This window comes from Lissotriton vulgaris, chromosome 5 (genome assembly GCF_964263255.1).
Source record: "Lissotriton vulgaris chromosome 5, aLisVul1.2, whole genome shotgun sequence".
Taxonomy (NCBI): domain Eukaryota; kingdom Metazoa; phylum Chordata; class Amphibia; order Caudata; family Salamandridae; genus Lissotriton; species Lissotriton vulgaris.
The window spans coordinates 1,291,931,077-1,291,955,762 of NC_141693.1; positions in this window are offsets into that span (position 1 = coordinate 1,291,931,077).

A 24,686-nucleotide genomic window follows, 5' to 3' on the forward strand; every position below is an offset into this window, starting at 1 on the left:
CTTTAGAGTTTTCACCACGTTTTATGTGTGCTGTACAATGCATCACTCATACAATGTTGGTAAAACAAGGAGAAATGTGAACTCATGGAATATGGGTGCACCCTTGACAAAATATTGGCCCCGGCATAATAGAGGTTATTTTTGACATATGGGGCTCCCATACCATATTTTGGAAAAAATGGGGGTCAACTCCTGGGGAATGTCAGATTTCGTTGGCTTGGCACACCATGAAATGATTTGAATATTGAACGAGTACCCTTTCAACACCTATGGCGTTTTAGCAAATTTAAGTAAAAATTGTGCTTTAAAATGCACTATTTCACCCCATTTTAGCAAATGTAATTGAAAATTGTGCTTTAAAATGCACTATTTCACCCCATTTTTTGGAAAAGGTCTAGCTTACTCGCTTTGCTTGCTCACTACATTTCAGGGAAAGTATTATTCTTCAGATCTTTCAGAGATCAAGTCAGCACCATAATATGGGTGGTATCTAAAATAGACATTTGTCTGTGTTATGCTGTTATACTACTCATGTAGTTATGGAACGTCAACAATTTTAATTCTAGTGATGTCTGGGTTTGTGACAAGCATTCCTGGAAAACATCAGTGTCAAGGGTTATAGACTGTCAATTCCTGTGATGTCATTAAGGTCAAAAGGGATTTTGGTTAGGTGCCCATAAGGGACTGCAGAAGATTGTATTACGCCCCTGCCCTCTTTACTGCCGAATTCCTATTTTCGGTTCTGTGATAGGATGCTGGTTTTAATGAGTGCCTCTGGAACACACAGTGCAACTGAGCGGTTAATCGCAGACAATGTACTGGAGATGTGACCTCTAGCATTGGAGAGTGGAAGAGAGGAAGACAGTGAAAAGTAAGTGAACAGTAGCCAAATGCAGAATGCAAGGGAGCTTTATGGCCCACCATTACAAAAGAGCCTGACGCCACTATTGCAGAAAACTCATGGTATTGAACCCTACCTACTGTGCACTACTGGTACTAGGGAAAGTACGGTAGGTACTGTGCATTACCGGTACTAAATCTAGATTTACAGTGGGTTCACTCAGTAACCTATTGTCCTTACCATTGGGTCAATACAGCAGCTTTAGTATCTGCACTTGCTCTTTTGATGGCTATTCTGATCAGAAACATTTGCACTTTGTCTTATTCTGTAAATTTTAGGACATCTATACTAATAGGTTTTTATTTTCCTTGTTGAAACGATTGATATAATTTTAAGAAATGTAGACCTTTGTGTTATTGACAGTTGCTATCGGGACATAGTATTTGTAATGCTGTTGGCTCCTTTTAAAATCTGTTGTGAGACTGTGTGATTCCATGCTTCTTTAATTATGTTGCATGATTCTGTTTGTCTGGGCTTTTCTGATTATAAACCTATAATCCAATGACGTTTTTATTGATTGATACTGGTGGGGCAACCTGCTACATCCGGTAGAGTAAGAAAGCGGAGAAGTGAGGGCAAAATTATTAGCAGCATAAATACTGATGTTTTTCCCACACCAGCCAGACCGAGGGTCGAAACATCAATTTTACTTCATGCATGTAGAGATTACATTATTGTTTGTTTAAGTATCTAAGTATGATCTATTTCATCTCATTGACTCTTTGGCTGCCAGCCCCGGCGCTGGAGCTGTCCCCGGGGCTGGGCTCAGGAGGTCAAGGGTAGCCCCTACGCATGACTCAGCGTCTTTCTCCAGGGCTGCTGGTGCTCTAATGAGTACAAAAGGGGGTGGTGATGGACGGAGCATCTGAATCAATCAAACACTCACACCCAGTCAAAAGATCTGGGTTTGATCCATCACCGTTCTTTAGCCCACTCTGCCACCCCAGTTCAGACATGGCTATATGCAAATCAGTCTGCCCCTGTGCCTCATGGGAACAGTCCAGCACGAACTGCCAAGCCAAGTCTTCCCTGGACCGGAAACAAGCTTCTGAGGACCGGTTTCTGGCATTTCAGCCGTCTTCAGAACGGCTTGCTTGAATCCAGTGGCAAAGTGAGCAAGGGACTCACGTCTGAGCATACCCTGCCACACTTATGGCGGCCAAAAGCGGTACAAAAGGGGGTGGTGATGGACGGAGCATCTGAATCAATCAAACACTCACACCCAGTCAAAAGATCTGGGTTTGATCCATCACCGTTCTTTAGCCCACTCTGCCACCCCAGTTCAGACATGGCTATATGCAAATCAGTCTCACCCTGTGCCTCATGGGAACAGTCCAGCCCGAACTGCCAAGCCATGTCTTCCCTGGACCGGAAACAAGCTTCCGAGGACCAGTTTCTGGCATTCCTAATGGGGGCTGGCTAGGGATGCCCTTGTGGTGGAGCTCCACACCCCCTGCCGGCTGCCTAACCTTTGTTGGTTCTTGAAGTAGTGGCAAAGGACTTGATGCTTTTCCCAGCCCGCGCGCAGACTGTTAGGCACCGCGGGGCGCAGCAGTTGCAAGGGCCATTATAATTGAAATCTCTGGCCCGCGTGCTAGGTTCTGAGTGCCTCGGGCAACCAGAGAGTGCAGTGATACTTCTCTGTTGCGAGTCCAAACAGAGCATGTGGGTGTAGTTTCAGAGACATGACGCTAGATTTCTCCAGCCGCTGCAGACAGCTGACAATGGGCAGTGTGAGGCAGGGGGGATCCCTGAATTTGGTGTTGTAGGAAGTAGGTAGGTTTGAGGGGGCGGGTAAACAGCATAGCCATGCCAAGGATGATGGGTAGGGAGCAAGTTGGGTACCCTATTGGGAGTGAACGTTTTAGTGGGGAGCGGCCTATCTGGTAGGGTGACTGTGCAGCTAGACCAAGGGATGTCATTGGCCACAGGGGTACTGGAGGCAGATGGTGGACAGGGGGTCAGAAAGATGGGAGGCAGGGAAGTTTGTCAGGTTCCCAGGCTGTGTTTAGAGGCAAGGGTGGATGGGGCCGTTTTTCAAGACAAAGGACTGGGGAGGTGGGTATGGTGCCATGATCCCCCCTTTTGGTTTGGGAGTCAGCCAAGTCAGGGTCAGTTACCAGTCAGCCAGGAGTTTCATGTAGGGACATCAGCGGCGGGGACAGCGGAGCAGCTGGAAAGGTCAAGTGTGGCCTGACAACCCGGGTCTGAAGGCAGAGTTCGTTTCCGTACAGCCAGCTCTGGGACAGTGCTGGACTAAGCAGTGGAGAAGCAAAGTTTAGAATCTGCATCCACCTTACAGTTTTTCTACCCATCTCTGGATATTTATGATGTCCAGTTTGGTGATGGTGCTGTGAGTGATGGAGAGCTGCCGGGCACAAATGCTGATCTTGGGGAGGCATGTGGGGGTGATGGATGGGATTTGGATTATGGTGATGACTAGGTAGCAGAGGGGGAGATTGTGGATGAGGAAGTGGGTGAGAGTGAGTGGCGGTCGCCACCTCAGGAAGTGCAAGGGGGGTAAGCGCTATTAAAAAACGATGGAGCATTGGTGTTTTACAGCCTGTTAACATCTTCAATAGTTAGGACGGAGCCCATTCTGCATAAAATGCGACTAGTGTTAGGACAAACAGCTTTAGTGCAGGCCCCGACTTTGAGGCCAGGTAAGACATGTTTTGTGGGCATCGTTGGGGTAAAGGTTGGGGTGCAAGCTGTGAGAGGGGAAGCACAGGTGCGGGCAGCAAGTTTGCATCTGTCAAAAGGTAACTATGTTCGGTATGCACCTGTTACAACGCATTTTTTACAACGCACTACTGTTACAACGCATCTATTACAACGCAGATACTGTTACAACTCATGTTTTTACAACGCATTTTTTTACAACGCAGGTACCTTTACAACGCATACAATTACAACGTAAGTATTGGTAAGTATATAATTATATTTTAAATGTTATATGTTTGGGGTAAAGGGGTATTTTTAGGGGTTAGGGTCAGTTTTGGGTTTTAGGGTAAAGGGGTATTTTTAGGGTTCAGGGTCAGTTTTCAGTTTTAGGGTAAAGGGGTATTTTTAGGGTTCAGGGTCAGTTTTCAGTTTTTGGGTAAAGGGGTATTTTTAGGGTTCAGGGTCAGTTTTCAGTTTTTGGGTAAAGGGGTACTTTTAGGGTTCAGGGTCAGTTTTCAGTTTTTGGGTAAAGGGGTATTTTTAGGGTTCAGGGTCAGTTTTTAGTTTTTGGGTAAAGGGGTATTTTTAGGGTTCAGGGTCAGTTTTCAGTTTTTGGTTAAAGGGGTATTTTTAGGGTTCAGGGTCAGTTTTCAGTTTTTGGGTAAAGGGGTATTTTTAGGGTTCAGGGTCAGTTTTCAGTTTTTAGGTAAAGGGGTATTTTTAGGGTTCAGGGTCAGTTTTCAGTTTTTGGGTAAAGGGGTATTTTTAGGGTTCAGGGTCAGTTTTCAGTTTTTGGGTAAAGGGGTATTTTTAGGGTTCAGGGTCAGTTTTCAGTTTTTGGGTAAAGGGGTATTTTTAGGGTTCAGGGTCAGTTTTCAGTTTTTGGGTAAAGGGGTATTTTCAGGGTTCAGGGTCAGTTTTTAGTTTTTGGGGTTCAGGGGTACAGGGTAAAAATAAATTAAAATTAAAATTAATTTTAAATTAAATTAAATTAATTAATTGAAAATAAATTAAATTAAATTACATTAAATTATTTTTGGGGATGTGGGTCAGTTTTGAATTTTTGGGGTACAGGGGTACAGGGTAAAAATAAAGTTAAATTTATTTTACATTAAATTAATTAATGGCAATTAAATTAAATTAAATTAATTTAAATTATTTTTGGGGTTGAAGGTCAGTTGGGGTTGAAGGTCAGTTTTGAGTTTCTGGGGTACAGGGGTACTGGGTAAAAATAAAGTAAAATTAATTTTAAATTAAATTAATTAATTGAAATTAAATTAAATAAAATTACATTAAATTATATGTTTGAAAATTAATTTAAGATTATAATATTATTATTAATATATACTTACCCATACTTACGTTGTAATGGTATGCGTTGTAAAGGTACCTGCGTTGTAAAAAAATGCGTTGTAAAAACATGAGTTGTAACAGTATCCGCGTTGTAAAAGATGCGTTGTAACGGTATGCGTTGTTACAGTCCGCGTTGTAACATCATATATCCACTATGTTCAGGACCAAGGCATGGGTACAGATGTGGTTGGGATGGAGGGAATGAAGATGCAGCAAAATTCAAGACTGCGGGGAAACAGGTCGATGAGGATCAAAGGTGAGGCGGATTAGAAGGAGAGTAAGGATGTGAGGCACCACAAACTACCTTACATGGGCATTACAAAGCTGTTAGGGGTGCATTTGATGTTAGCAACCAGGGAGCGCATATGGAAAGGGGAGTATGTGGAAGTCTTCAAGCTTCTACATTAGGATATGCGGGTGAACAAGGCCTCCAAAGAAGAGGAGTACAAGCAGGTCCAGGGTTCCAGTCAATATCAAGAACTGGAGCACAGCATTTCTCGTATATGCAAGAGTGAATTGTGAGAAGTATCTAGAGAGGTGTGTGGCCTTGTTTAAACACCTAAATGTAGTACAGATGGTGCAAGTTACTTTTGGAGGGGGGGCTGGGGTCCATTACGATGAAGAGTTTCGGGTGTGTCTTGCAGAGGATGTTGATAAGGTCTGTGGGGAGATGGATTATGAGCTGTTCATACAAACTATGACTCCTGATCGGACAGCCCCATCAACTTATACAGCGAGTAGCTGACCAGCTATCTGTAAGCTCATTCTGGGGAGTCCCACCCCGGCTGGAGTGGGTACAGTGAGGAGAAGTCAAGGGGGGACCTAAGGGGCGTGCTGGTCTTACACCAGAGGCATGTGTTCTCTGAAGTTCTGTAAATACAGACACAAGTGTTCAAAGTGTGGAGCCAAGCACATGCTCACACAGTGTGGTCTCTAGGGTGATGGATTTAGCCAGTAGGGAGGTCAGTGGTTAGGTCTCAGTGAACGGGGTAGAGGCAAGGTAGGGCAGAATCCCATGGGCACGTGCGAGTACGCCAGTTAAGGTTGAGAGGTTGCAATATTGGCTTGACTTATTGAGGACACTTGAGGGAACGGGATTTGTTGTTACCCGGGTTTCAGTTTCGTTTTCGTTTGTGTGATGAGGGTTCCAGGGCGAGCAAATGGGTGGAAAATTTGAAGTCTGTAAGAGGTCAGGAGGAACTGATATAGACCAAGCTGATGAAGGAAATGAGTGAAGGGAGGATAGAGGGGCATTTTGCCGACTGGCTGCTTGAGAACTTGCAGATATCGCCTATCGGGGTGGTCCCCAAAAAGGACCACAGGGAGTTCTGCCTGATTCATCACCTTTCTTGGCTGGAGGGCTTATCGGTGAACGATTTCATTCCTGAGGCTTGCAGCAGGATGCATATTGCATTGGTTGACATGGCGGTCAGGCTGGTGAACGTCAGCGGAAGAGAAACGTTGATGGCTAAATGTGATGTGAAATTGCCTTTTGGCTGTCTTTTTCACCCTGAGGATTATTCACTGTTGGGCATTCAGTTTGTAGGGCAATTTTTTGTTGACAAGGCAATGCCTATGGGCTGTTCAGTTTCATGTTCTTTGTTTGAACCGTTTAGTTCTTCCTTGCATAAATTGGTCAATCACGTGTCGAGGAAAGGCAACATGATACACTATTTAGATGAGGTTTTCTTGCTGGGTGCCCCAGGTTCACAGGATTGCCAGGAGAGTTTGTTGTGATTTCAGGAGTTGATGTAGGATGTGTTTAAATCTTTTTATTAGGGTTTTACATTTTAGATTCCCATGTGGGGCATTATATCAATCATATGTCAGTTGTTACACACATAGAAAGGTTACATAATATCCACAAATATAACTCATCTTCAACATATGGGTTCCATTCCGCCAGATGGGACTATATATTCTCGCTCATGGATTTTCAGTTAAGTAACCTAATTGTACGATGTTGTGTCTCACTGTGTCTTGTCTCTTGGACTACGTACTGGCGGAGGCAGGTATGAGTAACTTCCCTGTGTTTGCCTATATGACCCCTTGCTATGTAGTCAGTTATTAACATTCAATATGTGTGTCGGTATCTAAACCGCCGACTGAAACCGAACTAGAAACTGTGGGGAGAAACTTTCTCCAAGAACCTGAGGAAGGGGAGAGCACGGAGGGTGGGCGAGGGCAAGTGGCTGTGGTGGGCAGAGGGTGTACTGACTATTGGTCCAAGGGGTGAGAGCCGCGAGGGCTCCAGGGGGAGAGGGAGCAATCTGTTGGAGGTGGTATGTGCTATCCCCAGTCGGGCTGGGCACCTGTCTTGTCACATCCACCTGTCGGGGATCTTACTCTTCTAGCATCTGGCTAGGTGGATTGGGGTGTTGTATCATCTATTACTGTCTCTTGTTTAAATTGTATGAGCAGCTGTGTCCATTCCAGGGAAATGGGATGTTTGCGTGTACCCTTCACTTCTTCCTCCGGTAGAGTATCTTCTTCTGCCGCCCCCCCATTTGTTTACCGCCCCTATCCAGGCTGCTTCTGGGGGGCCCGAGGGGGCTCTCCAATGCTTAACTATAGCTAGTTTTGCTAGAATAAGAGTGAGGGATGCAAATCGCCATTGCAGTCATTTGGATTTTTCCTTTTGTAGGTTCCCAAGGCACAGACCTCCCATGTATCAATGTGTGGCAGGTTAATCAGTGTGAGGAGTGTTTCGTGTATCTTGGTCCAATATCGTTGCAGGGATGGGCAGTCCCAGAACATGTGTCTGAAGTTCGCCTCCACCGCCTGACATCGAGGGCATCTAAATTGTGTGTCCGGATAGTACCGGTGCAGTTTGTCCGGTGTGAGGTATGCCCGATGGAGTATGTTAAACTGTATGTTTTTGAACCGCGCATTCCTGGACACCTTTTATGTATATTCCAGAGCGTGCGCCCACTCCGTGTCATGAAATACCCTGCCCACATCGTCTTTCCAGGATTGCCTTAAGTTATCTAGGGAGACATTAGCCAGTTCCCTGATGGCTTTGTAGTGCCATGTTACTAGGTGTCTGCCTGCTCCCATACAGAGTATTGTGTGAAGTACCGGGTGTGTAGGGGGTTCTCCGTCCCGTAAATTCCAGAACGGACAGGCACTATCTAGGAGTTGCCTATGCATTAAAAATTGTCCTTGCGGGAGGTCATACCAGTCAACCAGTTGCTCGTAGGTTCTCAGTTGCCCTTCGTGGAACAACGCCTCTACCTCCGTCACATCGTGATCGGTCCAGACCTGTAAGGCCCCGGTAGCGTAATATTTTTCCCCTCGAGAGAGACCCACCAAGGGTAGCAGTGGGGAGTAGAGTGGTCGTTCTTTCGACATTCTATGGATTCGCATCATGCATTTGCGAGCTATGCTGACCTGTACCGGGTGTGTGCGGGTCGGTTAGGTGCCGTGCAGGAGCATCCTTCTAATGGCGGGAAGAGGTATTCTGCCGGCTTCCGTTGTCATCTCCCCGACGCATCTCTCCGCAGTCCAGTGAGATAGCCATTGAAGTTGTGCAGCGAGAAAATACGATTCAAAGGACGGGGCTCCTAGGCCTCCACCTGTGGTGGGCAAATACAGTGTGCGCAATGCTACTCTGCACCGGCCATTTCCCTATATCAGCGTTGTGAGCAGGGCATCCAGTTCACGGAAGAAAGACCGGGGCGGGATTACTGGGAGGTTGGCAAAATGATAAAGCAATCTGGGCACCATTATCATTTTTGCTATGGCCACCCGACCGATGGGCGCTAGGGGTAGGGTCTTCCAGGAACCCACCGCCGATTGCAGACCCGCCAGCACTTTACGGTGATTGCCTTCGTATAGATCTGTCGGGGAATGATAGAGCCGCATTCCCAGATATCTGGGGGCCGCTTCGTTCCATTTTAAGGTCTGAGTGCCCATCACTATGTCATGTGGTGCCAGGTGGGGGCTGAGTGGGTAGATCGTCGACTTTTCCCAGTTGACCCTAAGACTTGAGGTGTCTCCGAAGTCTTGCAAGGTTGCCCATATCGAGGTGAGATCTACCGTTACATCTCGGACGTAAATCAGCAGATCGTCCGCGTTCAATGACACGCATTGTGTTGTTTCCGCAATCGGAACCCCCCATGTCATTCCCTCTAGTCATAATCGCGTGGCCAGGGGCTCCACTGCCAATGCAAAAAGGAGGGGGAGAGCTTACACCCCTGCCCGGTGTCCCTCTCTACCGGGAAAGGAGCAGAGATAAGCTTGCCGACTCTCACCCTGGAGGTGAGTCCCTCATACAAGAGTTTTGTGTACGCCATTAAAGTGGGGCCAATATTCAGCCTCCGGAGAGCAGCAAACAAATGGGGCCATATCAGATTGTCAAATGCCTTCTCAAGATCGAAGATCAGGCATGCTGTGCGGGGGAATCTGTTTTGCACCCCATCCTGGATATGGAAGAGCCGTCACAGATTATGTGAGGTGTTGCGCCTGGGTACGAAGCCGCATTGATCAGGGTGTACTATGGTGGGGAGATTTTGGCTACAGCGGTCGGCCAAGATCTTTTCCAGAATTTTACAATCTGTATTCAGGAGTGTGATGGGCCGATACGAGGACGGGTGCATGGGGTCTCTATGGGGCTTTAGAAATGTCACCATCATGGATTCGCGAAATGACGCGGGCAGGATACCTCTGGAAAAGGCTTCCTTGTATGTGGACGTTAGGTGGGGCACTATCTGGGCCGCAAATGTGCTACAGTATTCCAATGGGAACCCATCCATCCCCGGTGTTTCCTACCTTGCAAGACGCCTAATGGCGCGCTTGATATCGGAGGATGTGATCTTACGGTCCAGGTCTTTCTAATCTGCAGGGGAGATTGTGGGAGCGTTAATGCCCATAAATTGTGTTAGCGTACATGGTGTCGCCGGTGTTGGGTTGCGGTACACATCTGCGTAGTGGGTGCGGAATATTCGCAGGATGTCTAGTTGGGAGGTGTGAAGTCTCATCCACTAACTCTGTGATGGGTTGTGATGTCGTGTCCTGTTTGGCCACCCACGCTAATAGTGCTGCTGCTCTATTGCCCTCCCTGTGTGCCCGTGTTGCGTTCACTCGGAAATTGTATTTGCATAAGTCCCGCAGTGCTTCAGCGTGTGCAGGTTTCGCCGCCGCAAGCTGCGCTATTGTGATCCTCCCTTGGTCCGCATCCCGGGACAAATCTGCCAACGCGGTCTCTGCTTTGTGTAGTGCCTGCTCCAGTGTTCTCCGCACCCCTACTACCTGTTGAATACAGTGTCCCCGGGCGCTGACTCACTCTGTTGCTCTGGAAGAGGTGGAGCCTGCATTATGTAGAAAGTGTTCCTAGATGAATTCCCTGTGTGTTTGTCGAAAGGCCTGATCAGTGAGGCATTCCTGGGGGAGTCTCCATGTGGAGACCGGGGGGTGGGGTGGCCTCCATATAAGGGTCACGATGTGTGCGTCGTGATCCAATACTATTCACTCCAAATAGTCAGCGTTTTGTATTTTGGGCAGAATATCTGCGGAACACAGGAACCTGTCAAGTCTTACCCGTAGGTCGTGGGGAATGGAGTGAAAGGAGTACAATCTGGCGTCAGGGTTAGGTACCGGCCGATGCCTGGTCGCCGGCGCGAGGGGCAGTCCAGACCCCTGCAGGATGTTCCGGGGTCCATGCGGCGAGGCCTCCTCTCTGCGCAGCTACCTCGTAGTCCAACTGAAGCACGTGGTTCCCGCTCCGCTGGGAGTGCAGCGCGGGAGACAAGGGCCCCAGTCGAGGGCGCGCGGTGACAGCCACCCTCTACTCCCAGGTACCGTGGGTGTTCCCCGTTATGCAGCAGCCTGGCGCGCCTCCTTCCACCACCTCTCACAGTGTCCGGGGCCGCAGCTGTGGTGATAAGACCCGGCGGGAGTGAGCACCCCGCCGCAGTCGTAGCTTGTCGTAGCGCCCCTCCTCCCCCAGCTCGTTAGGTGCCGGCCCATGCCTGGTCGCCGGCGCGAGGACGCTGCTGCCTCACCTTGGGCCTGCTGCCTCTTCGCTGGTGTTTTCGGGCTATGAGCCGACGGGGCCGAGCCACACACTGTCCACAGCGGGCACCGTCGTTCTACCTGGCTGCCGCCATTTTGGAGGGCCGCACAGATGGTGCGCTCCGAGCGCCGCAGAGATGGTGTCCCAGAATTCTGAGCACATCAGAAACAGCCCTGGGGTGTTCCGGTCCCGATTTCTGCCCCCGCTGCTGCTATAGAGGGTGAGGGGGTTACATGGGTGGCAGTTGATATGGGCCAGCAGCCTGAGCCTTAGGGAGAGTTATCCGCCATCTTGGTCGGCTCACCCATGCCCCGAGAGTTGATGGAGGATGTGGGCATCCTCTTGCCCCGGACAATACAGTTAGGCCAGTCCATGTCATTACTTTTTTGGGGGTGGAATTGGACTCCTTCTGGATGGGAATCAGGTTACCAGAGGACAAGAAGTTGAGATGCTTGCAGCTTTTGGACAGGATTTTGGAGAAGGCAAATGTACAGGTGAAGGACATTCAGGTTTTGCTCAGCCATCTTAAATTTGCCTGCAGCGTGATACGAGTGGGCAGGACTTTTTGTTGGAGGTAGGGTTGGGCTCTAGTGGGGATTGGGCTTCTACACCACTGGCTATGGCTCAAGGCAGGGGTGAAGGAGGATCTGAAGCTTTGGTAAATTTTTCTTACTGAATACAGTGGCATCCCTATGGATGGTATGGGGGAGGAGCTTGAATGGTCCATTCGGTTGTTTTCAGATGCAGCCGGAAGGTATGGCTTTGGCTTTTTTTGGCAAGGGTGCTGGTGTGCGGAAACCGAGGAGGCAGGAGTATTGCTTGTCTCGTTTTTTCACTTGGTGGTGGCTGTGTGTTTGTGGGGCCAGCAGTTTGCCAATAAAACAGTGTGGTTCAATGTGGACAATATGTCAGTGGTGAATGTGGTAAACAGGCAGTCAGTCAGCGAGGGATCCTCATGTTTGGCAGTTGTTTTCGAGTGTTTGTTTTGGCATGCTAGTGTGCAAATGTCATTTTTAAGGCACATCATATAGTGGGTGTCCATAATGAAATAGCTGATGCACTTTTCTCATTTTCAGTGGGCGAGGTTCTGTGGTCTTGCACTGTGGGCCAATGAGATTAAGACGGTGATGTTGGCACATTTATGGTCCATCTGCTGGATCATGTGAAGCAGCTTATTCTGGGCTTGTTGTCCACGTCCACTCGGAAGGCGTTCAGACTTGCATCAGTTTATCCAGTCTGGGGCAGTGCGATGGCTTGCCGACAGCAGCGATTAGGAATGGAGAAATTATGTGGTGCAGTTCATTATGACCTTGATTGATGGGGGTTTGTTAGCCATTACCATAGTAGGCAAGTGAGTAGGGGTGGCATTTTTTGGGAAAGATGTTGTGGGGTTATGAGCTATCGGCTGGTGAAATGAGGAGGAGGATATGAAAGGGGTTGTCCTGGGAGAGAGGGGCAGGGACCAAAGCGAGGTGACCAATCACGCTAGACATTTTGAAGAGGATCATTGGCAGCCAACCAGAGGTGTGCAGGGACAATGGGGAAGCGTTATGTTGTGATGATGGTGTGGCTGTTTCCTGGGACTTTCGGGTGTCGGAGGTGGGTAGATCCTAGTTACAGGCCGTAATTCATTGGCAGGATGTTTGTATACTTGCGCGGGTGGTGCAAGTCTGGCTTCCACAGTGAAAGATTGACCGGTCAGGTCGCTGTAAATGTATAACGGACAGACTGGTTTGGAGAAGGGGAAGGCGGCATTCCGACGAGCTGGTGAGTGACTGTCTAGTGCTCTCCTAGTGACTGACAATAAAGCAGTGAGACTTGAATAAGGGGAACATCTGTTAAGGTGACGGAGCAGGGGTTTAGACATCACTGCTAAAGGTAGAGCCCCAAGTTGGCCGATGTGGCCCAGCCAGCTTGCGTCCCGGTGTTTTCCCCCTCACTGATAACTAAATTCAACTCCTCTGGAAGAGGATAGCCGTAACTGCTGCTCACTACTCTAATCCTTCAAGGCGGCTACCTGACTTTAGACACTTTTCACCCAGTTCACCTGTAGCCACCTGTTTTCCTTTTGGAAGATCAGTTAAGGGAGTCTGACTCCAAATAAGGAGTGGGCTGCTCAGCCTAACAGCAGTTAAGCCCAACGATATCCCGAACTGAATTGCAATTCGTAAGACAATAATATTCAGCAAGTGGCTTTTAGGGGGTGCTTTCTTGTCCTCCTCTTACCGAAAAATGTATCTGGGCTGGCAGGAAAAGAGAAAGAGTCAAAGTAAAGGATTTAGACGGTTCAGAAACAGCCCACTTTTCATCATGCAATCAGGTCGTGAAAGGGTATCGCATATGCTGACAAGAAGGAAGAAAAACTTCATCCCCTATTATCAGCAAACAGTGTTAAGGCTAAATCAGCAAGGGGAAATCAGCCGTTAATTTCATCAGAAGCTCGTATGGTTGAAAGATCAATAAAAATGTCAGACAAATTTAACTTTCTAGAAGACCCAGTCAGAGTTATTTTCTCTACGCCAGGTGACTCGAACTCTCTCCCAGACCTGATCTCACCAACACAATACCATAGCAGTCTTCCACAAATCACCTTGAATTTAGAGCTTCAGGAAGGCTATTGGTCTCTTTGCCCATGGTGGAGTTTGAGAAGAGCAACAAGTCTGCTTGGGGCCCGGTCAGCGATCTGGAGCTTCTTTCATTGAGATCTCTGTCACCATGATCCTCCCCATGATCCTCCCCTGAACAAAAGCTATTCCACACATCTCCCAGATTGCTATTAATGAATGGAGCTCCACTTCCAATTGAAGCAATAGTGGATTTATACAAAGTTCAAAGCATCTTGGAGCCTAATTTGGTGACCTGGAAAGGACCTGGTCTCTTGGAACTTCAACAATCGTGTTTGGGCCTGTCAAGGGGCCTTTACCAAATCTTACAAAACAGCCAAAAAGAGCATCGGGAGCAACCTGTGGATTTTACTCCTAAGCAAGGTCCACTCCCAATTGAAATATCAGTGGAAATCAACAAAAGGTCAAAACCGCTCAGCGCCCTATTCAGTAGACCACAAAGGACCGTGTCTCCTAAAACCTCAATAATGACTTTCGGCTTCTCAAGGGGCTTTCCTCGAACTCCCCAAAATAGTTATAAAAAAAAGCAGGGGGAGCAATCTGTGGACATTTCTCTAAAGCAGGGCCCACCTGTAACTACAGACCCAGAGACAGTATGGGGCATTCTGGTTAGAACATAACAGCTAACTCTTGATGCCATAATAAAAAAGAAATAAAATGGATGTGCAATTAGAGTTAGTGAATCTTATTGCTATCTCAATTTCAGGAATTGACCAGAAGCTGGCTGAACTAAACAATCTGATTATCCGGGCACAAGCATATGCTGCCACAGACAGCATAGATTGCACTTGCTCTTCAGTGGTCAACAAACTTATGACAGTCCCTGAGGCACTGACCACTCTTGTAGAAGATCTAAAAATAAGTCTTAAATCTCGAAGGCACAACAAGGATCTGCATTCACATGTGCAACAGTCTCCTTTAACTGGTGGCTGTCAGCTCTCTAGAGAAATTAGTGGATCTGAAATTCCCCAAAAATATGACGGCACCCAAAAGACGACCTATCCCTTCATAAGATCAACAACAAAGTGGATTGACCCAAAATAGGAATCCAGATACAAGGATGACTCAATGCCATGCACAAGAATGGAGAAAAAAGACAGTAGGTTTTAAAGAAGAACCCTCACCCACCAGCCTACTTGGTGGCATGCTTCATCCTTGGGTTCGCAGCTGGGCTTCCGAATGCAACTCAGCTGTGCTACGACGCCTGAGTTACAGTGGAGCGGGTTTTTTTTTTGTGTGAGAGGAGTGATTTTAGTGCAGTTTAAAAATAACTCAAGGATCCTCAATCGCTACTTTATTCCTGCGGTCATAGGGCATGGTTAAAAGCAGAGAGGGGATATTGTGAAGATAAAGATGTTCTTCTTTTTCCCCATAGAATAGTTGACATGTTTCAGCCTCAACAGAGATACTGAGGCTTTTGTCAGGACCAAGACAAGTGAAGTGCCTCAAGAATTTGGTAACCACGTGAAATTATCAGCACACACACTAAGGTATGCTGTGAGTGCAGGGTGTAGCTGTACTTACGGTTCCCACCGTCAGGTATAAGATAAAAGCTAATTAGATTAGGCAGCTTATTAAGAGCCCGGTGGGGGCGGGCTCTTGTAGTCACACATTCATCAAGGAAGTCTGTCCGCCATCGATACCTATTACGGCCCTTCAAGGACTTGCAGGCTAGATAGCAGAATTCTGGAAAGTTCAGATACACCTTAATACCTGGTTCCTGAATCTGGATGTATGTTGAGGTTGATTAGCAGAAGGGGAGTCTTAATTCCTTGGTGCCACTTCCAGAGTTTGATTATTAAGATGTTTCCATCATCTAATTCCACCAATTTACTTTGAGACTGCAGCGCTATAGCTATAAAGGTGACCTGCTGTTTTTTTTCTCCATTTCTGTGCATGGCATTGAGTAGTCCTTGTATCTGGATTCCTGTATCAGTTGATCTAATTAATTTGGAGATAATGATGTACCCCCAGCTTTCCTTGCTCTCTCTTTGTTGCTCTTTTTCTATCCCTCCATAATGCAACTTTAATGGAAGATAAAGGTTTTCTGATTCAGTCACGGATACATACAGAGGTATCACATCATTAACCGGGGCACGATTTTAAAATTATTGCAGGTGGTCCCCTTCCTTGAAAAGATAACTTCAGCAGACATAGAATCTTTTGAATTTCTGGCCTCAACGGACAGTCAGATACAAGAATCAACTCTTGTTGATTGGACAAGGGATTGCCCGCAAGGTTGTTCCTCCAGGAAACTGAATGATTCCTAGCTTCAGGTATTAAAATCACCATGCCTCCTCCAGTATCCTACACAGTACCATTTGACCCTCCAAAGGCGAACCTAAAAGCACACGATTCAGAAGATATCAAAAAAACATTTTTGATTCCATGAAACCCAGCTGGGAAGTCGCCTACACTAACATCCTCAGCCCCCAATACAATGACAGTGACTGGTCAAAACAGCAAAATAAAGTTAAACATAGGCTGATTTATGGAAGTCCTACATGGCGATAGCTGTTCATGACACCATAAGGCTCACACAACTCATACACCTCATGAACCTTATAAATTGGAAAGTCTAAATCTTTGCTCATGGAACATCAGCGGTGAACAGACCAAAACCCAGAAAAAGAACCTTCCAGCCCTTCTGAAAGGGAACCTCATCATCTGCTTGCAAGAGACATGGACTCTCCAACCTTTTTCAGTAGATAGTTATACTGTTCATTCTCCCCCTGTGGTCAATACAAAAAAGTCCGGACACCTTTATGGCTATAGCACTGCAGTGTCAAAGTGAATTGGTGGAATTAGATGATAGAAACATCTTAATAATCAAACTCTTGAAGTGACACCAAGAAATAAGGCTCCCCTTCTGATAATAAACCTCAACATACATCCAAATTCATGAACTTTCCATCATTCTGCTTTTTAGCCTGCAAGATCCATCATCCCCAGATATTTAAGTCACAGGAGACTTTAACATGAATCTGCTGAGTACATTTACTCGAGACAACCAAATTACCCAGAAGGATTGCCTATGGTATGTCCCTGCTCAGTTTGCAAGGGACTCAAACTTGAAAGCACAGGACACCAAGCCTGTTGTATTAGTAAAAGACCTAGAATCCCTGTGACTAAGAGTGCTGAATGGTAGATTTCAACAAGACACTCCACCATAATGGTCCTATTATTCCACAGCCTCAAACTCTACATTGGACTATACAGCTGCTACCCTCCCTTTACTCTGCATAGTTACTTTATTTAAGATCATTAAAATTCTGACAGTGACCAAGGGCAACAAAAAATAGAAATCAATGTGCAAAATCTGCTCAATCACAAGGCATCTTCCTTACTGGGACAGCTTGGCACAACTAATTATCGGAAGCTACGCTGGACAGAAAATACAATGGAATACATTGGGGACACAGCCTAATTCTAGCTAATAACTGCTTCAATAAGGATTATCTTAATCCGATCACAAAATGGTCACTCTTCACTGAAAAAATTAATAGGTAACCAATGTCATTTAATTGGCCCAGCGTCGAATCGCAATCGATACACAGATCAAAGAAGGATTAAATTATCTGCTTTTTGCACAGTCAGAAAGGAGTATAATAGAACTCGGTGACAGGCCAAGAAACATCTGGGAAATCCAGGAAAACATAGGTCCATGAAGAGTCTAAAAATCTATTAGAAAATGATGTGGAAAGAAAACCCAACAACAGAACAAAACATTTGGGTGAAAGCATTGTATCTCTCCAAAAAGAAGAATTCAAGACATTTTTGGAAAATGCTTAATAACCTGAACTGAGCTCCTAATGCAGCCACGAGTTCTAACCTGACGGGGGCAACTTAGGTTAAGTTTTTGATGGAACATTTTAAAATGTCACCTGAAGCGACCGTCCCTTATGCACAGCACATACACGGGCCTATTCTACCATATCTCCATCCCATAGCCCAGAAGTCATTCCATATACCTTTTCGGAGTCACAAACACACAACGTTATTTAAAGGGGCAGACAGGATGAGGCCCCAGGACCGAATGGTCTTCTACAAGCACTGTTTAAATCAAATCCACCTTTCTGGGCTGCTACATTAACAACAGTAGTTTACAATACCTTGCACCAACAAATCACTCAGACCCTTGGAACGGCTTCATAATTAATTACATTTTTAAGAGTGGTGATCATCACCAACCAGGAAATTATAATTTGATCACCCTTCTAGACACTGAGGCAAAACACTTTGCTAGTTTGCTACTTAAAGATCTGCTGCAGTGGGCTGATGACAAACAAATTGTCCCCCAAACCAAACAGGGTTTACTCAAGGGGTCAGCACATCAACCAATATTCTTGCATTTTCACTAATAATGGACAAGCTCATGCAAAAAAATCAAGCTATCTATATCTGCTACGTTGATAACAAGCCCCATTTGATTGTGTGCAATGTAAAGTTTTCTGGCTAAAGCTAAGATCCTGGGGTATTCCGGCCCACCTTCTACAAGCCATACAGATTCTGTCTACAGACACCTGGGCAAGGATGAGAATCGGTGATGGCTCCATTTTGTCGAGGAAAATACAAACTTCTCAGGGCCTAAAGCATGGTTGGGTCTTGGCGGGATATTTGTTTAATCTTTTTTTAGCTGATTTATCTTCCACTCTGGACACAGTAACATCAAACACTCCCAAATTAGGTCCCATGCTCATTTCAAATCTCTTATATGCTGATGACGTGATCCTGCTCAGCCAGACAAAAATTGGTGTACAGCGACTTATTGATAAGTTATTCTTATGCTCATCAACCAACGCTATGACAATAAATCTGAATAAAACTAAGATATGGAAGTCAGCAGCAGGATTAAAAAAAATTACAAATGGTTCCTGCATGGTGAACAACTGGAGCAGGCAAGAACCTATAGATACATAGGAGTACTTTTTGATGATAGAGGCTCTTTTCAACAGCACAGAAAAGACCTGATGAGCAGAGCTAACACTTTTGTTCTTGCCTTTTGAACCTTGCCAAGAGCCTTGGACAATGCAAGCTTTCAACCCCCTCTGACAATTATTGCTGCAAAACTCATCCTGAGCATCTTTTATGGAAGCGAAGAGATGAGGCAACCATAAACTCAATCTCTTCTGCAACATTCAGATTGCTGTTTCACCTCTCTCCAAATGCTTTGCCGGCCCAGATAATTCTGGAGTTTGGCCAATTAAATCAGATAATAGTGAGAATAGGGGCCTAGGCTACAAACACACATGGAATAGAATCAGGTCTGCCTCAGGAAGCAAACTGTATCAAGCTCTCTGCCAAGAACTACAAACAAATGAAACTGCCCCTGTTCGCCCTTACTTTGACCTGGCCATCAAAGATCTAGTGATTCAGTTGTTCAACATCATTATGAAAAAAGCATCAGTGCTTAAAGACAAAGGAATGTTATCCTCAAGATGAGTATAAGATATTTAAACCACAATTTTACTTAGAGGCTGTCTTGTTAAGACACTAGAAAATTGACTCTAAGCGCTTTGACCTCCTCCCCGGTGAAATCAACATAAAGTCGTGGAAAAGGTCTACTGCAAAGGAATGTTGTAGATTGTGTAATTGTGGGGAAGAAAACATCAAACATATTACATTTCTGTGTCCTGCCTTATTTCCAGAAAAGAGGCTACTGCTGAAATCCCTTTTTAATCAACGTGGGGTTAGGACCTGCAGGAAGGCCGTATATAAAATTTACTGACACTATTTTGAACTACTGGTATACCAAATTTCTAAGGCTTGCTGGTAAAAAGTTGTTTGCCACTAATGCCTTCCAGTCTTAAGAATGCAATTCGACATCCTCTCTGCATTTGCACGTTTCTATGAAGCACTTTGCTTGATGCTAACTGGTTTAACATAAGGACAACATAATAGGCACTTTTTCTTGATGTACTTGGTTTGATCCCAAGTGTTTTTTAGAAACAGGCTATACAAATTGACGGAGCAGTTGGTTTCCTAATTTGCTGGTAATATGCATAGGAAAGCGTTTTGTCTTTAGATATATCTGTCCTCTATTTTTTGTGTGATTGTTAAATTTTGTTGTAAGGGTTTACTTCAGATTATTAAAAAACACAGTTTCTATTTCATATAATAACTTTTCAGAAAATTATGAAAACAACATTTTAATTTGTATAACATGATTTTGATAGAAAACGTTCCTTAATAATTATGAATTTTATTGTTAAGGTTTTATTAACAGTACAATAAAAATAATTTGAATTTGATTTATTACACCATTGGGTGCCATTTGGTGCTTACAATTATCAAAGACTGCCCTTTGGGCTTGCTTCAGCAGCTAGTGTTTTCCAGAAATTGATGACCAGTTTATTTGGAGACCTGAAATGTGTGCAGGCCTATAAAGATGAAATTCACATTTTTGCAGAAAGCATGGAAGATCATTATCAGATCTTTAAGAAGGTGTTGTATATTATATTACAAACTAGCATGACCATCAGGCGAAGTGCAAATTTAGTACACAAGATTTAGATTATATAGGTCTAACTATTTCTTCCTCGGGTATTAATGCCAAAAAGGAGGAAGTCCCACCCAAAGATAGAGATTCCCTTCATTCATTTTTGGGCTATGCTGAGTATTATGCTTGCTTTGTGCAAGTATCTGCACAGATAGTGGAGCTGTTGAGAGTTTTACTGAGAAAAGGCGAGAAGATTTTGTGGTCTTGTGAATTCGATGCTGCATTTGGTAAAGTTAATTGAAGGATCAGCAGCCTAAGAGGATTTCAAGAAGGAAGGAAGTGCATAATTATTGTTGATTCAAGTTTGATGGGTTTAGGGAATGTTCTTAGTCAATGGGTGTCAGACAAGGAGCAAACCGTAGCTTTTGCCTCTTGACCTTTGAGGCAGAGTGAGAGGCACTACAACACCATTGAGCTGGAGGCGCTGGCTTGTACATGTGCTGTGTATAAGTTCAAAATGTGTTTACGGGGTTGTGAATTTGAACTTGTTACTGACCATAAACCTTTGGTTCACTTTTTGAGTGGCAGTGGAATGAGTAATGTGTCTGCCAGGTTAGGGACATTAGTATTGAAACTGCATGAATACAATTTCGTGGTGAAAAATGTGGCTGGCAGTAAGAACAATCGGGCTGATTGGTTGTCACGTATGCCACTGAATTATGCTGATGAGGAAGATTTTAGCGATGGCATAGAATGTGTTGTTGCTATAGAGGATGCTATGAATGAGTGTGTGTGCAAGGAGACAGAAAAAGAATGGATGGTGGAATATTCTCCCTTTTGGCCAACAAAACCGTTTTTCCCCCAAAACTTGGTGGCCTCGGGATGCCGAAGTCCCCCCGAATACCATCACGATGGCCCGAAACCTTGGGATACGGTTTGATGAAGTCCTATCTTTCAGACAACAAGCAGGCACTGTGGCGGGGTCCTGCTTCAACATAATCAAGGGCCTCAGAAGGTTCTTTGACCGTCTCCTCCTGACAGCCAGAAAGACGGTAGCGGTGGCCCTCATTTCTTCTCGTCTGGACTACTGCAACAGTCTTTATGCAGGCTCCAGCAAAGCTGTATTGCACAAATTGCAGATGGTCCAGAACGCCACTGCCCGTCTCGTGCTGGGATGGCCCAGGAAGTCGTCTGCTTCAGCAGCACTTAAGATCTTGCACTGGCTGCCGATCCACAAAAGGGTGCTATTTAAAATCCTATTAATCACTTTCAGGGCCTACCATCAGTTGGGCCCCACCTATCTGTCCAAAAGGTTTGGAAGATACGCACCTTCTCGCTCACTGAGATCCTCCAACCTAAACCTACTTGTGATCCCTAAATTCAGACTCGCTACAAAAGGAGGAAAATCCCTTGGAGTATTAGGAGCCAGAGCCTGGAACAAGCTCCCACTCCAGCTGCGTCTGATTCCATCAGAGAACCTTTTTCGAAAGGCTCTTAAAACTTGGATTTTCAAAATCACTGACACTTCCTGTTTAGCTTTAATTTAAATTCCCACCTTCAGACATACCAGACACTTTCTACTGAGTCCTCACTTGGCTCATCTGCTTTTATTCCTCTGTGACACGTATGACTAGCGCCAAGATGCTCCTTGGATTGTAAGTCGCGCTTTATAAATACAATATCATATCATATCATATCATATTATGTGATGATAATTTGCAAAAAGTCTAACAAGTTATATCCACTGTGTTGCTTTAAAGTAGGTATTTGTCAGGTGATTTAAAGGTCTTTTTTCAAGTTTTGGATGATTTGTCTATTGTTAGCGATATGATCTTGAGAGGTGAACTATTTGTACCATCTGGGAGTTTCTCTAGCTCAGCAAGGCCATTTGGGTGTCAAAAAGACGTATAAAAGATTGAAAGAATTGTATTGGTAGGCTTCTATGGATAACCAAGTCAGGTTTTTGTTGATAAATGTGCTGCAAGTCTTCTTTCGGATAAGCATTGAAAAACCAATGAAATGCCATTGCACGTAGTCACATTTCTTGATGCCGCATGGGATAAAGTAGGATTGGATTTCTCTGGCCCATATTTGATCTTACAAGACAACAGGAGGTACTTAATTTTATTAATTGATTATCATTCAAAGAAGATCTATTATTTCGTTGTTCAATCAATCACCAGGGAATTGTAGGTGCACTACTCACCTGTGAGAGTTTCAAGGCGCTGGGGGTGGGCGGGGGTCAGCAGTTCCGTTCAGCTGAAAAGCCAGGTCTTAAGTGCCTTCCTGAAGGTGTTCAGGGAGGGGGTGCATCTGATGTTGACCGGGCGCTCGTTCCAGGCCTTGCCCATGATGTCCGAGAAGGCTCTTCTCCATGTTCTGGCTCTGCGAATGTGTAGGGTTTTGGCGAGCGAGGTTGGTGTATCGGAGGTTTCTTTTGGGTACGTGGAAGGTGATTCTCTCATTGAGATATAGGGGTCTGGTGTTGTGGAGGCATTTGTCGGCATGAGTGAGTATCTTGAAAGTGACTCTCTTCTCGACGCGGAGCCAGTAGAGGTTCCATAGGTGTTGGCTGATGTGTTTGTGTCGAGGGATGCTGAGGATGAGTCTGGCTGCTGTGTTCTGTATCATATGCAGCTTGCGGAGTAGAGACTTGTTGATGCCTGCGTAGAGGGCGTTTCTGTAGTCCAGTCTGCTAGTTATGAGTATGTGGGTGACTGTCTTCCTTGACTCGGGGGGATCCATTTGAAGGTCTTACGAAGGATGCGGAGGGTGTTGAAGCAGCTGGAAGCGACGGCGTGACCTGTTGGTGCATGGAGAGGGAGGTGTTGAGTACGAATCCGAAGTTTCTGGCGTGGTCCATGAGGGACCGAGGGCTCCCAAGGGCGGTGGGCCACCAGGTGTTGTTCCATGCTGATGGGGTGGTTCCGGGGATGATTGATTCCCATTGTACTGATGCTGCCACCACATTTTTGGAGAATATGTTTGTGTTGGAAGGATCATCAAAGGAAATATGAATACATAATGATACACATTTTTTTTTTTTTTTTTTTTTTTTTTTTTTTTTTTAAAACCTTTATTTGTAGAATGCACAATACACAGCGTCTGCCCACAACCCCTCAGGGCCGGCCGCTATGACATATAGGAGAAGGATATAGCAGAATCAACGGAACAGAACGCCATTGGAGCAGTCTATGAGCAAAGAGTATTGTACGTAATACGGAACAATAGCACAAGGATACAAAAAGGTTTAATTTTATAATTTTGTCGAGTACGATCCTAAAACTACAAAACGAATAGAAGCCAATCACTGACCAGGATAGCTATTATCATTTGAGGAGCATCCGGAGAGAGGTGTGTTAAAGGAAGGCATGTGACAGAAAACAAATGACCACCATATAAGAACAAGGATCAACCGCTATGCCACATGATGAGAGGATACAATAAACTCCCTAATAAGACTGAACCCCGATCCCAAAGGAAGCGAAGAGAAATAGAAAAAGGAAACAGAAGAAGAAAAGAAAAAGAAAGAGGGCCATAGAAACAAAGAGAAAACATAAAACACATCCCATCCCCCCACCCTGCATACCAGCGGAAGGCCACGGCCCACCCCCCCCCCATAGGCATGCCTGTCGCCCCAAGAACCCCCAAGTGGGAAAGAGAGTATAGAGAGTGAGAAGAGCCATCCCACCCTCCTAACTCTCAGAGAAGACAGGGAGGAGCTAGATTCCACGTAATCTCGGTCACCACCGGCCCCATAACCATCCCTCACTCAAAATACCATCTACGTAAGAGTAGTAACAAACAAAAGTGTAGGTGGGGAGAAACATATCAAATAAACGAATAAATCAAACAAAGAACAGTCACATCATAGTCCCCACCCGTCGATGCATCCATTACCCTTAAGAAATCACCGAGGACCAGCAGAAATTCCGAGACCACCATCATATATCTCCAGCCGCCCGATCCCGGGCCCCGCGACCAATACAATACCCACATTCACTATCCCCGGCAGTCCATCAGTATCCCAACAGTGCGAGCAGAGACAGACCGTGCATAACAGGAGACAACATCAGCCCTGACCCCTGCGATGTAAAGCAGCGGCATAGTCCAGCCTCATGGTAGACATCATGGAAAAGGCGAGCGAGCAAAGTGTAGTAGCATACATCAGTCCAACTGTGCTAGTGTTCCGTCAGCCACAGCAGCATTCGACCATCCGGAAACCATAGAGACAATGTCAGCCTTGTCCCCGTCGATCCAGCCCATCAGTGAAGTCCGGGCGGGCAGCGGCCATCTTGGGCGAGAAGCGCAGATGTAAAGACCACCACCGAGTCAAGAACCCCACAAAGAAATTTGTCCCACGTAGCGCCCAACAGTCAGAAGCTATCCAATCAATATAGAACCCCAGCAACAGTACTTGAAGGCCGACCAGCCAGGGCCAGTGCAACAATCCTCCGGCAGAACAGGGTGGCACCCCGGGGGGCCCCAAGGTGGGCACAAGGCTGGTCGACCCACACGAGATCTCCAGCCAAAGGGCAGGGTCCACTGCCACACGCCCCAGCACACCCAAGGTGGGGGGCTCGACAGCCGATTCATCCGGGGGGTTCCACGCAGCTACATATGGCAGGGCGCCAGGGACATCGCCATCAATCACCGGGTGCAGCTGGGCTGGCGAGGGGCAGCAGGCAGCGC